Source organism: Anopheles stephensi, chromosome 2 (genome assembly GCF_013141755.1).
Source record: "Anopheles stephensi strain Indian chromosome 2, UCI_ANSTEP_V1.0, whole genome shotgun sequence".
Taxonomy (NCBI): Eukaryota; Metazoa; Arthropoda; class Insecta; order Diptera; family Culicidae; genus Anopheles; species Anopheles stephensi.
The window spans coordinates 42,075,462-42,090,215 of record NC_050202.1 but is presented as its reverse complement, the minus strand read 5'-3'; the positions used below and the strand labels follow the sequence as shown (position 1 = coordinate 42,090,215).

The window sequence follows — 14,754 nt, the reverse complement described above, 5'->3', positions numbered from 1 at the left end:
GTGTATTCAGTTTTAATCAGCATTATAACACTTGAACATAGAAAATAGTCTTTGTCAAAATCCCTGAGATATTTGTATAATACTGACAATTATTAAAGTTTCATGTGATGAGATTTTTTGAAACTTAACAACTCGAGACTCCTTGGTCTAGCTTTTCACTCTACCTTTATTTCATTTAAACTTGATTCATTTGGCTGATCCACCGATCCTGCTTACATTAGAATAGTTCAGATTCGATATTTAGTCCTGCCGTGTCACTTCCGCAGTCGGCACTGAAGGCAAATGAAACATGATAAGTTTTGAAAGCATAATATCATTTCGACATTTGATCAGCCGACTAGCAAAATGTGCTCCAAATGTAACCTCCATGAAGCAAACTGCAAACACTTTTCGTTCGATGAGCTCACTAACTCGCATTGCACAGCACCGCACGTCATAGTTTGGTGCATGTGTTTGTGAGTAGTTTATTTGATTAGCAGCACAAAACCACAACCTTTCCCAACAAGCCTCACTCGAAACGGGTAAGCAGAGAGGGTGAGAGAGATGGAAAGAGTGGCGCAAATGGGGTGAAAGGTACGCAAATACACCCCGGCAACGGTTCCAAGTATAATTTTGGCGTCCTAAAACGTGGTAACACATAGGCGGCCTTAGGCCTGCTCTCACCGGAAAAACGGAAACGAAGTAAATAGCGAATGGAGGCGCATGGTAGTCTACAGTTCGGTAAGGAGCGCGCGCGTACGCGGGTGCAAGATGACTTGTACCAAACTAGAACACATTGGCATATCGGCCGACCGTCTTCCCGAGCTCTCCCATACTCTCCCGGATAGCCAATATCAAGAATATTCCGGCACGGGTTATCGGAGGGTGCAGCTATTGTTAATAACTTATTCTTCCTTGCGTAATGGCCTCGTGGGCTCCAAAGTTCCAAATGCAAGTGGCAAGTGGGTTTCTTGGTTACCCGGAAACATTATTGCAAAAGTGATAGTAGCCAGGCAGAGCTGCTACTGAGCTGTTACAGCATATCCTGCTACAGGCAGTAAAAAAGGGCGGCCACTCTTACAGGGAACGTCCGAAATGTAGTGGCGTTTTTACGCATGCAAATATAAAAACATAAATATCTCATGCACCGCGGCACTGGGAACGGTCTGATTTTGAGCGATTGTACGTACAGTGCCAGTGTGGAAAATGCGAAAGACTAGCAAGAGTATAGCTTTCCACACTATCGTTGGCTGGGTCGGGAGGTCTCAAATCTTATCCACCGCGTGTTTCTGGTTGCCATTTCTGTCAAGCTATTATGGGGTATGTGCATGTGTCCGTGCGTGTTTGTATTGGTACCTAGGAACAAGAGCGACCGAAGCCATTCTAAATGCAGCTTATTTTTATTTGTTTTAAAATGCCATTTTCTGCATTATTGACACAGTTTTCTTTTTGTTCTCTTTCGAAGCCGTAACACCAGGGCGCCCCAAACAAGGAAGCGTAAAACTGGTCTTTTTCAGGGCTACGGTGGGAGTGAGATGTAATAATACCATTAGTCGTTAAACGCCTAGCAGCACTCTTGGTGTGTTGTTCCGGCGTAATACATGTAGGATGACTGTTTGTATGTCGGTGTCGATATGTGGCTCTATTCACAGTTTGTGGCATGTAATACGGTCTATTTTTGTGTGAAGTCATAAATGCTATCCTATTGATAGGTCGTGTGAAATTAGAACTTAGATTCAGGAGTTTAGGACCGAAAACGGTTCTTAACAACTCCAAACACATTTGAAATAGATCTACCGTGAACGAACAAGCGCAGCACACAATATTCTCAATAATTTATCAATGCTTTTGTTCGATCGAGGCAAGTAGATTGTTTTTTAATTTATTCCACTATGAAGTCACGCTCGCTCGCCAAGCCGGCAAAAAACACGATAAAAATGCAAGGTTAGAAGCGAAACACAACGATCATTGTTTACGGTACGCGGATGGCGCTCTCCACTATCCAAACCATGGATTCATTTCGGTTCCAACAAAGAGAACTCGACTCGGAAGGCAAATAGAGAAAGAGTGGGGAAAAAAGCAAGCAACCGCCAGACAGTAAGCCATAGGGATAGGGAAAGAAGATGATTCACACGTATGTGTCACAATGAGATGAAGATCGGCGGGCTGGTGGTAACGTGGTGGTAGGCTGCGACGACGACGACGACGACAATCGCTAAATGGCCATCAAGAGTGTAGACAGCCGAGAGCTGGCAAGGGCGACTTTGTGATCGTTCCAAGTGCCTTTGTTTGTGGTCAACTCTTTGACTGAAACTTTGACGTTTCCGAACGGTTTAGAATAATTTGGACACTTTTTTTCTCTTCTTCATAATACCTGAGGATACCTGAACGCGGAAATGATGCATCGGCTGGGGAAATTATGTACAATTATTATCTGTTTTTTTTTTGCTTGATTGGTTGGTTATTTGGTGCTACCCACACACACGCATAAACGATGCGCACATGTAAATGATAATTTTGAGCTGGTGGTGAACGTGCGTGCGTGTGTGTTACATTTTTGTATTTCTCTTGTCGTTTTTTTTTGCGACGATTAAAACAAAAAATCAATATTTTAACTCGTTTGGTCGGGGTTTATGTTTTTGGGCGGTCGGGTTTTTACAGGCAGTTTTCATTTTTCCGACGTGTTTTTATTTTTCCTCCCCTTCCTCCTGCTGCTTGTTTTTCGTTTTATATATTCGATCAACACAATCACACTCTGTTCTGTGCTTCGTTCACAGCGTTCTGGGTGAGCGCGATGTATGGTTCCTGCTCAAAAATCAACATAATTTATTCATTTCCCAACACATTCATTCCATTCCATGCCTGCGGCTCCCGTTGACCGTTCCCGGTTGCAGATGATTGGGGAACTGGTTTTTGGGTTTGCCTGCTGGTGGTGCCAAAAGTCCAGCAATTTTGATAAAATAAAAACCAACTGACGTTAGCGAAGCATAATTAAAATTGAATGCATTAAAGAGGGATTTTAGTGCAAGTCTTTATTATGAGAAAATGGATTTTTCCTAGTTGTCATTCATATGGAAGTTGGTTATAGTTATCAAACTGTTATCGAACCCAATTTCCAATGCTCGTATTGAGCATGAGTATAATACGATGTGGAATGTATTTTTGACTTGCCTTATCAATTTTAAATTTAATGACACCAATAATTGGATCAACGACACACATCATGACTTTAGAAAGAAGAACAAAAATATATATACATAAAAGGCTGCTTTATTCACTGCAAGGTTCTATGATTTAATGTATTCCGAAGCGTTTGAATAAATTTTCGCCATTGCATGAAATATGCTATCTTGAAAGCCTCAGGATGTTACACTTTGCTGGCTAATTATTTTATAGAGACTTTGAGGCATTAAACTATTTTCATGCAAAAAGGACTGGTTCTGTTGATGGTTGAAGCATATTGCTCAACACAAACAACCAACACAAATCAAGTTTGTGAAATTAAAGCTAAAGACTTCAAATTAAAGCGTAGGAAAAATAACCCTCGCATATGCAAACACCATGCAGCATTCTGATAAAAAAAGTCCACACCAAAAAAATCCCAACCTCAGTGTAAAGTCAACACTTTCTTTCCAAGGCCATCCCGATTCGTCACTAGCCGGTGAAACAAGTACAAAATTTTATCTAGTTTTATTTTTTGGCCGAAATGGGGTTCAACGATTTGTGTTCGGCCCAGTGCGGTTTTGTTTGCCTTTTTGGTGTGCACTGCACACTCGCAAGGTCGAGGACGCCATTTTAGTTTTTCGTTTTTTAAATTTCCCGTTGAGCTCGTACACGCAGACCTGAGCCGGGCAAAATGAAACAAAACCTCCAGTGCAATGCAAATAAAATTAAAAAAACCCTCGAATCCCTCCAAACCCCAAACCAATATGCATCATTCTTCTGTAAGTGTTGGTGTGCGTGCAGGCCGGATCGATGTGGCATTAATGTGTTGGTTATTTCTATGTAAAGTAAAAAATGAGCCCAGGGCAAAAAAAGGACTACACCATCCAAAATGAATGTGTTTTTTCCTTCTCTTTGGTTTATACATAAAAATGCACAAATCCCCCCACACAACGCCGACATTCCAAACCAATGACGGATCGGGAAGCGTTGCATTCAAAAATCGACATAATGTTTAATGCTGCCAGCCATCACCAGCCATCGCCAGCCAGCATCAGCCAAGTGCCGAAACAGGCGTGCGGCCGTGTGCATTCTGCATTTGTATATACAGAAGTGCGTTCGTTTGTGAGGGTGCCGATGTTTTCAAATATTTTTACTACCATCAGGAAAAAAGTGGCATCATCGAATGTTTTCGCGAAAAAGAAACAACCGAAAGGAGGACCCTCCTTCCCTGTGACTCCCTGGCCGCGTTTCCAATAAAACCATTACAATGAACCTCTCACGCATACAGTTATATTCTCATTAACCCATCATCGTCATCATCAACATCATCGACGTCGGCGTCACTGTAGTTACCATGGAAGTTAGTCCTAGCACACTGCACATTGCACAAAGGTTGGACACAGTATTGGGGAACGTTTGGGACGGAATGCATTCGCTGGTTGAGTGTGGGGGAGAACATCCGTGTGCAGCACACAGAGGAGCAACAAAAAAATAGGGAAAACCAGAACGGATCGACAAACAAAAAAAGGTTCATGCTGTAGCGTTAAAAATGAATTTTTAATCGGTGGTGATGGCTATGCTCGAAGGTACATTGTGCTGATGGGCAAGGAGTAACAGTAGGGTTAAGCTGAAAAATGTATATACAGTGTGAAAGAGAGCCCGCCATACACAGTCGAGTGTCAGAACAGTGGAGGAAACAGTGGGATAAAATGCGTTTTTAGGGATTCGGAAAAACTGGACAGAGGTGTGTACGTGTGTGTGTGTGCGTGCAAAAATTCGATGCTGGACGGGTGACCAGGTGGGGTTGAAAAAATATTTTATTTTCGTATAATGTATACGGATAAGCGGTTCGGGTTTTTTTTGTTCCACTGCTCACCGGTCTCTGATGCCGTACATACAACATGCGCGGATTGCAACATGTTCAATTTTCGTACATAAATCCATCCGTACAAACACACCTACAGCTTGCGTGTCCTCCCGTGTAAGGTAAAGGTTGGGTATGCCCAGGCAGTGTTGCTACTGCTGCCGGTGCTGCATAGGAAACCCGAAAGTCATAGGGTAGACTATGCGAAAAGGTTTTTTTTTTTAATTTGAAAATCATTCACAAAAGCAGGAATGTTGGTTTTGCCATCATTATACTTCCCCCGATTTTTTGTTGGGGTGATTTATTAAAACAAAACTTTAGATAGCTTTGAAGTTATTATTAAATTTAAGTTCTAATGAGATAGACTGCTAATCGTGATATTGATTAAAGAAATAATTTCTCGGGGCTTTTTTGGTTATGAATATCGGTACAAAATCAACAAGTATCGAATCTGATTTGAACTTTTCTCCCGTAGCAAATATCTTTATCCGATTCTTCTTTCTCTTCTTTGGCCTAAAGACTTCTTAGGTCATGCCTGCCATTTCTGGCTAACTAGACTCAATGATACCACGTAGTTGCATAGGCAATCCTCACTACGGGAAAACGGTCTGAATGGGATTTGAACCCCGGCCCTGCCTTATGAAGACCGGTGCAGTTGTAGCCTCTACCACCGGGCCGCCCCCTTTATCCGATTACGAGCTAAAAGTCAGTCTAGTAACTCATTTAAATCAGCCTAAACAATAAACTGATGTGGAAAACTATAAACTTCGATTTAACGAGAAAGAACAACTTGTCTCCATATAGAAAGAGGTCTTACTGTTATGTCTGATCATTTACAATATTGTAAAAGGTTGTAATTGGAGATCTGGCTTAAGCACATTCTCTGTTGAACATACACTTCGTCCGATTCGATTAAAATAACCGTGACAATTTTACCTTTATTCTGTGGATAAGTGTTTCAGTGGTAGTTCAATGGATGGTTTTTGAAACAAAAGCATAGTTCTTAGATTTATTGCAGTCGAACCAATACTTATATGTGACTAAGAAGATGCTTATCAGATTGTGTAGATTTCGACACAAGTTGCAAGTAAATTGATATATTGATGTTAAAAAATGATTCAGCAATTCTGGCAGTCTATCTACGATTTTCTTTTTTAGTGTGTCCTCGAGCAGCTTTGGCCTGCCAGTTCCTACTGGATTTGACTCGTAGCAGAATCGACTGCGCTATGTGAATACTTCTTCTTCTTCCTTGGCACTACATCGTCGAGAGGTCTGGGCCTGCAATTTCTGGCTTTCTGTGACTTGATTTTCCCGAAGCAAAGTAGTCAGCCCTACGTACGGGGTGCGTGGCGGTCTGGATGGGATTTGGACCCCGGTCCTGTCGTGTGAAGACCGGCGCCGTTATTGCTTCAGCCACCGGACCGCCCCAATACACGTGAATACAGTTCTTTAAAATAATGAATTATTCATTTTTCTTCTATTGTTTTTTCGGAAGAATCTTCATTGTTAGCTCTCACTCGTATTTATTTGACTAACAAAGATTTTTAGAAAAAGTCCTCAATAGCTGCTTGTATTGCTGCAAGCGATGTGTATATCTTATCCCAGCCGACAACAGACAAAGACATCAGGAAACGGCGTTACGGTGCGTCACCGTAACCACGCTGACGACGACCATGACCTACCCCAAATACGTGTAAGTGTAAACAGTGTCTGGCAGTGTCGTGGCGTTCGTCGTTTTGCATCGTCCCGCTCGGCTCGATTACAGCCCAATTCCGGTTCGAGTCAATACATTTGTACCAGAAAGTAGCTCTCGCGCTCAGACGACTCGGCCACGGGAAAAGAAATAGCAAAAAATAATACAGGCTCCGTCCAGGCTTAAAGCAGGCCACATACACGAGGGTGGGCGACGCGAGCAACCGAAACCCCGTAACCAGATAGCGCTCTCAATATAAAAAGAAGCAATAAAACAGAAGCAACCGAAAAACCTTGCGTTATCGTTGCGTCGCGAGCGTGCAATGGTGCCGATTCGGGGGGACACATCATTACCGTCCTGCTGCAGTCCGTCTGGCTGGAAAGTAGGGCAAGGGGCGACCAAAAAAAGAAGAAACAAGCAAATCATGAGCACCAAAAACAAAGCCGTCCTCTTTCACGGTCGTGGTCGCACCACCGGCGAGAATTTGGCGAGAGCGTCCCATACATATGGACAGGAAGCGGACGCCTTGTTGTGCTGTGTCTCGCAAGTGCATACCGCTCACGACCTACGCACTCGGCCAAATTTGGGACTTTCGGACACACACACACACACACAGACGTCTCGCGTGGCTCTCATCATCCCGCGCGCGAGACCGGCAGCCGGCAGTGTATGTGCGCGCGGGCTCTCATCGCGTAAGCCCATTGGCGGCAAGTGTTGCATAGGCCCGCGTGTGTATATATCGCCGACTTCGGCAAGATTCGGCCGGCCGGTGCTTATTTCGGCTGCAGTTTCGCTTACCGCATGCGTGTGCAGGGCAGCGAGTGCTCGGGACGCGCCAAAATGTGCCGAAATCAAATCGAACTTCGCGTGTCTGATCTTGTGCCTCCCCACGGTATGCATGCGACTCGAGCGAACCACCACCAATCGGCCGGGAAGACCTTGAGCTGAGAGTGTCGCTTTGTTTATCTTGTCGACTGACTGACAACGGCGTCGTTTCCCCATTCGGACTGGGGGCGGGATGGACGGACGGGTCTGTGGGGGCAAATGTTGGGGTAAGTCTCATCTCACCCTCATCGCCAGGGGTCTGGTGGTAATGCTTTCTCTTTTGCGTGCACTTCCTTTTCGCTGACATGCATTTTCGGCAAGATGCAACCGAAATGAGGCCAACCGTGGTTCGCGTCATCGGTGCGCAGTTTTGTTCTTTTATGCACGGGCCGGGTTCCGAAGTGATTCACGCGAAAGCGAAAGTGATGATCTTTCTTTGCGATTCGCGTAGTTATTGGGCGGACCACGTGGTGGTGGTGGAGGTGGGTATGGTGTGTGCAAGGTGGGAGTGTTTCTTTGTTATTGAATTTTTGGAATGCACATGATGGTCGCGATCGTATGGCGCGGTGTGGACAGTGTGCAGTCGAATGCAAGAGTATCGATGACATTCTGTAGAAATCCATGACAAAGCGATAAAGCAAGTTCCAATAAAAACTGAGAACTGAATCGGGTGTTCTGTGTTGAAACAACAAAGACGTTAATTATGAAAAAAAACGAATTCTTGTGACTGATGATAGCCGAAATTTGATTGCGACAATATTGTCACACTAATCAAAGAAATATTCAAGGCTTTGATGCTCATCAATCTACGCACTTGAAGAAAATTGCGTAGAATGTCGATGTTGAAGGGTTGCTAATTAAACGCGTGAATAAGGGTCGTGCCATCCAGAACAAGCATCCTTTGTGAGGGTCCTCCCTACACACTTGTGTATAAAAAAGAAACACACACACACGCACACGAGAATGGTAGATGGCGCCAAAAATGAATCGTTTGTTTCACTTGCCTTGGCAAAATCAGCAAACAATAATGCCCAAGAAGAGCGCGTGCGACAGATTCACGCGACAATGAGGTGGGGTAACGATGAGTCGCACTTAGAAAAATGCGTCCTAGCTCACGTCCGACCCGACTCGTGTAGCTGCAGTTACCTCGCCGTTTCCCCGTTTCTACTCCTCGTTACGGTGAGCTCACAGTTGCCTCCACCTTGCTTTGATAACTGCACACGGGAACGGCGAAGAAGGGCACAAATGCAAACAATGCTGACAGATAAACGATAAATTTGAACGGAGAGGGGCTAGAAATTGTGCCAATTTGAAGTTAGTTAAGCAGGGCAGGAAATAATTTTTATTTTAGCTATTTTTCATTACTGACAACAATTTCTTCATTGCTACGAAGTTATTAAGGTCGCATTTCCATGCTCAAAATAATGCAGAAAAAATGTTTAATTTTATTGCTAAGAAATCTTAATAGCTGTCAATACGGCGCCAAGCCGTTTAACTTTAAATATAAAATAAATAAAATAAATCTTAATAGCTAGCTAACGTGTTAGCTGTAACATTACAACTAACGTTACGTCGTTTTCTAACCTTGGAATCTGGGCATGGCATTGCAATTTGACATGTAATATTGTATATCTTTTGAAACAAATCAACTATTTGAAGGGAGGGACTCAAAATGCAAATTAATTGTTTTAGTGTTTAAATACTAAAACAGAAAGAAGCTGTAGACCAACATGAGTTTTCAGGGCCAGGTCTTTGGAGAGATTCATAAAAACTTTTCAAAAATAAATTTTAATTTGTTAATGTAACCATTCTGTCTGCAAAGAAAATTTTCAGGAAAGAAATTCTTAAGAAAGAAAATTATAGTTAGATTGTTGGAGAGGTTCAAAATAATTCTCCTTCAATAATATAATCATTAGTAACTTTTTACGTCAGATTAGATGTATTAATGCCATGGTTTTGAAGAGGTTTTGTGGTTATTGTAAATTCTAATGCCCTTAATAGCAGCAGTAATGTGCAGTTTCGCAATTGTGCAGTGTGGAGAATTTAATGTAATAATGATCAATAGTTTAGCACACAATGTGGAAAGAAGAAGATGGATTGAACTTTAAGTTATTGAGAAAAGCCGTTTGGCGATACTGTAGCTAATTAAAAATTACCCGTCGTTGGATATAAAACCTTACATCCCAACGAAGAAGAACTTAGCATCAAACATGTAGGCTCGACTGAAGCAAGTGACATCAGTGAGCACAGTTATATTCTGTGTTCTTTTCCGAAATTTGCCAAGAGAAGCTTCATTTTCACCTCCAACAAAGAACTCCTCTAAAGAAGTTATTTTTCCTCAGCAACCACAACCCTAGCGGTTGTTTCTGGAGGGGACGGATCTTCAAAAATAAGACAAAAATACAATCACAAAATACATTTGTGGAGGCGCGAATCAGCAGTTGCACGTGCGAAGGACGTGAGCAATTCTGATGTACGCTCAAACAAAGACCATAAGGGTGCGGGTGACCACTGCTCTTTTGGCATGTTGTGACAGATAAGCAAAAACTGGCAGCAGCGGTTCCGGATGGTTCTTAACTCACGTTCCCCTTCCTGGTAGAAGAGCGTCAACTGTCAAACGATAGATAGAAGTATCGTCTATGTTCGTTCAGCGCTTGGCTAGGCGTCGTCATTTGTTTGATAGCTGTTTATCGTTTTCATACCCAAAATGGCCTCCCTCGCTCTCAAGGAAGTGTGCAACCGGTTCGTCAGCTGCAATGCAACCTGAGCACACGAGCAAGTGGGCAAGGGTATCAATCGATCGAGGATCGTTAATGATCTCGAATTCTTGGTAGCGGTGTAGCAGTCGAACGTCTATCTCAGTTTTGCTCGCTACTTGTGCACTATTCAACACAGCTAGTCGAACTCACTCGGACTTCGCTTCACAAAAAACGGCACTCTACATGACACGGCCTAGGGTGAGTATCTAGTGACCACTCGTTAGGCGCTAATTACGCACGTTCCGAGCGCTCGCTGCTTCGAAGCGGAGAGCTGGATTTGTGCTGGGGGTCGCCATATTGCACTTCCAAACGATCGATGATCGAGGAACTGAAACGCTGAAGGACACTGGCCAGGCAGGCTGGCAGGCAAGTGCTGAGAGGCATTTGCAAGCTTGTGGAGATGCAACGGAACGGGGTGGTGGTAATGGCGAAAAACTTGAACTTAATGCAGTTGGACCGTTGTGTGGTGCCGCAGCAGCACCAGCAGGTAAAACTGCTTCTCGAGGTCTCACTACCTCGCGATGGTGGAATTTCAAGTTTAGATTTATTTAAATTTATCGAATTAAGCTCGGCGAACAGCGTGGGGAGCCTCGGTGGTGGGAAGGAGGTGGTGTTTGATGGTGGATTTGTGTTATTTGCAACGTATTTCAAACCATCATCGGTACCGGTACCCGCCGTGTCCAGTGGTAGGGATTTGGAAGGGCAGCTACGCGAACCTACGAAGTTGTCTCGTGACAACACGGGGGTTTTTTTGCGAAGGGAGAAACGCGATCGGGGCAAAACGTTAAAAAAAATGGTTGTTTCGAGGGTTTGGCCTTTGAGGGTGCACGATTTGAATCTTGATCTTGGCGTATGTGGATATTGCGTGCTCTGTCGAACCGAGCGAACTCGTTTTAGCGTGCGGTTCTAAGCGCGCGAAGGTTGGAGGTGGACTTGGAGTAACGCTCCGAGTGTTTGGTTTTCGGAGGACATACCTTCGCTCGATTTTTATGTTCTGTGTTCTGCATCGTACATGGTGCGATCGCGGTGGCATTGAGCGCTCACATGTCATAACCTATTTACCAGCGGTTTTTGTTCTGAAACTGTGGCAAAAAAAAACGCATCAGCTAATGGTGCTCTGGTCGAATAGTGTAGGAAATGTGAAAGGAAATACAAAATGTAAGTACTATTAACAATTGATGGACTAAGCTGTGTGGTTTCAAGTAAAGCGAATTTCTCTGATCCGTTTAGTGAAATTGTCGTTCAATCAAAATCTCATTAAAATCGCTCACTTCAGTGGCTCATTAAGGTCAAGACTGCGAGGTGGAACCGTCCGGTTGAGTCATTTCGGTCAAGTTTGTTTGCCGTATCCGTCGGCAAGGCATCCGTAAGGCAATCAGTTCACGATGCAGTGTTTAGTTTTGGATAAATTGGAACTGCAAAATTCAAAAGAGCATAAGCGACGATTTGAGGCACTGCATCGAAGTTTACGTCGATTCACAAGACCGTACGTTCGTTGCTTACTCTTCAAAATGTTTCATTCAATCACTCAATGCGGCGGCCCGAACCAATGACGAAATGGGCCCGAAATCCAATTTTTCAATGCATCTCTCGGCTGTAGAGGTTCGTTTTTTTTGTTGGTACACTGCCCATGCATCCAATAAGTGGCTAACGATGCATTAGAAAACGCAGCTGCAGTTTTAGAAAATGCATCATCGCTTTGTCCTCGTCTAGCGCATCCGCTCGTAGGCTGTTCGGCTGTGCGTAGAGCTGCTTTTTCTAAATCTATTCCTATCCCACCCCACCATCGCACCGGGACGGAGCGAACCAGTTGTTTCTATCTTGGTTTGGTACGTGCCGAAATATATGGATGTGTGTGTTGTATGCGCTCAGTTGGGTGCAAGCGAGTGCAAAAGGTTTCTAAGCGCACATTGCTCCAACTGTTGCATACGGTTCCGCACACATGTACATAGCAAGGTTTTATTGGGATTTTTTTTTATTTCGGCAACTAACATTACCGAGAGCCGGTGCAGGTGGATGCACTCACTTTGTGGCACACTGCAGTTCGTCTGATCTGGGTGGCAGCAATGCAGCCGAACTCTCGCATGAACTCCGCCCGTCAGGATATCGAGAGGGAGCGTGTGCGATCAGCAAGTTAGACGATTAGAATTGCGGGGTACGGCCGAACCACTCACAAGCACACACCGACACACACAAACGTGGGGAACCGTCGAGTTCAAAATTTTACCCAATTTTTGATGCACCGTTCTAGCGCCACTGTTTTGCGTGTGTTTTGGTGAGAGGAAGCACTCCCTAAATACGCACTCCCCTGATATGTCCTGATCGCTTGGGCTAGAGTTGAGATTGTTTGGGGTGGCGTACAATGTGCTCGACATGTGCTGCAGCTTTTCGCAAACGATGCGACCAAACACGTGCCAACCCGGGTTTTGCAATCGCCCGACCAGTGTGCATCATCATCTCAGGTCGTGTGGCAGTGAATTTGCCGTACCCGGTGTGTTGTTGACTGTTTTCACTTAAAAAGGTAAACCGAGGCGAGACGTCATCAAGGTGAAGATGACCGACTGCTACTAATCTGCCACCACCGTTCGGACGGCTATCGCGGGTGGGTGGGCGGACGGAGAAAGCTAGCGAGATGAGGTTGTGGTCAGTGGGATGCACTAGTTGCATTTACTTGTGTAGTGAGCAATCGATACAATCGGGACTTCACACTGGCGCGGCTGTGTTCAAGAAAACGGCCGCCACCACAACGATGCTGTCTGGATCGACGGCGTCTGGAAAACTCGTCGTCGTGAGATTGTTGCTCCAATTCCCTCCGGTACACATTGAAATACACAAACCAACACACACACACGCAGACCGAGTTTCCTTCGCCGCCGAGAGACCGTGACGTATTTATAAAGGTGCATCAGAGCATCGTGTCCTCGACGCGCACGAACCCTTGACCCTTCCTCGCGTCGTGGGTCGCGTCGTCGCCGTGGGATGGTGCCGACCTTCACGGAAAACCATTACCATTCGTCGCGTGAAAGCCGGTTTGTGTGTCTGTTGCGCTGTGATTATGCAACTGTAACTGCACCACCAGTCAAGTCGAGCGGGCAGCAGCAGCAGCAGCAGCAGCAGCAGTAGTAGCAGCATCAGAGACAGCAGATTTTCCTCGCAAATGTACCGCGCGCGCTCCACGCTCGTTGTGTGTCGTGTTTCGTCTTACCGGGAAACCACGTACCAGCTCGCACTAGTCGCGTGGCTCTGGTTCGATTTCGATTCCTCGGTGCGCTTTTCCTCCATTTTCCAACGGCCCGTTGTTTTTCTGCACCTGGGCAAACAGGGGTACGGTGATGCATATCTTACGTTGCATCTTAAGGCCCACTGGTGAGTCGCGTGGTACGTTTCATTCACAAATCGCCCTGAAACCGTCTTCCGCAGCAGAATGGTTCGTCGCTTCATTCTTCCTGGCCCTCGGGTGCATGATTGTTCAATGGTCGCACGAGGAAGTCTTCAATGGATTGTTGCTATGGACGTAGCGGACGATTAGTCCGGCGGTGTAAAATCATCATCTGTGGGTCGGTTCAGTAGAACTGCACCGTTCAGGATACATGAAATGCTACTCACACGTGTTTTCATCGTTGGGCGTAGAGATCGCCGAAACTTGTCTTGACCAGCTAAAAAACTAGCGTTAGCACCGCTTCAAAAGTGTCACTGAACTGGAGATGTTGCAAGAACCTTCTGCAGTGTACATTTGTTGCTCAAACTCAGTTGCAACACCGGATGGGACACATTTTTTAAGGTGAAAGCATAACACCCTTGTGACGCAAGACTTCCCGCGCTGCGATAGCACATTCAAGGGTTCGGGATTCTTTGAAATCGTCTCCAAGTTTCGCTAGTTGAAACGTATTAGCTTCATTGAATCATTTCCCCCGGTGTGGTACTGTATAGTTTTGTTATTACTTTCTTCTAGCCCTTGCATGCCTTATTATTTTTCCCTATCTACTCTAACATATAGTTTTTTTTTTGGTCGACTTTTGCCACTAGCATCGAGGGGCAAGTTTTAACGGGCGTCGCAAATTTACATTTCGTCACAAAGCAGGCCTGAACACAACGTCGGCCTAGTCTGGCACTTCTTGTTCTTAGCCGTACGGCTATTCGCTCACAATCCGTGGCTTTTTTTGTGGCTCGGTCCGGTCTGCCCAATGTTTGTCGACTTTGAATGCAGTTTGTTGCAATCTAGGCGGAAATTGGGTAAGAAAGAAGGAGGAGCTTCGAAAAGGCGCTCTGTTTTTTGTATTGTCTGTGCTTTTGTTGCACTTTTGCTGCACCTTAAAAGCCTTTTCGTCAATCGAGTTCGAGCGAAAAGGAAAAAAGTTCGTTGTAGTATGTTGTAACTGCTTGTGTGACAGTTGCACAAGAGAAAATAGCTTTTTTTTCGTTAAATTATGGATAACATTTAAAACGACGCAATTCAACAAAAAGACAAA

At 44.7% G+C, this 14,754-nt stretch overlaps 1 protein-coding gene across 10 annotated transcripts in view; it reads right to left on the bottom strand.

Moving 5' to 3' along the window:
- LOC118503280 (mushroom body large-type Kenyon cell-specific protein 1) overlaps positions 1-14,754 on the bottom strand; it is a 129,979-nt gene that overhangs the window by 57,703 nt on the left and 57,522 nt on the right. The gene's annotated exons all lie outside the window — the stretch shown is intronic.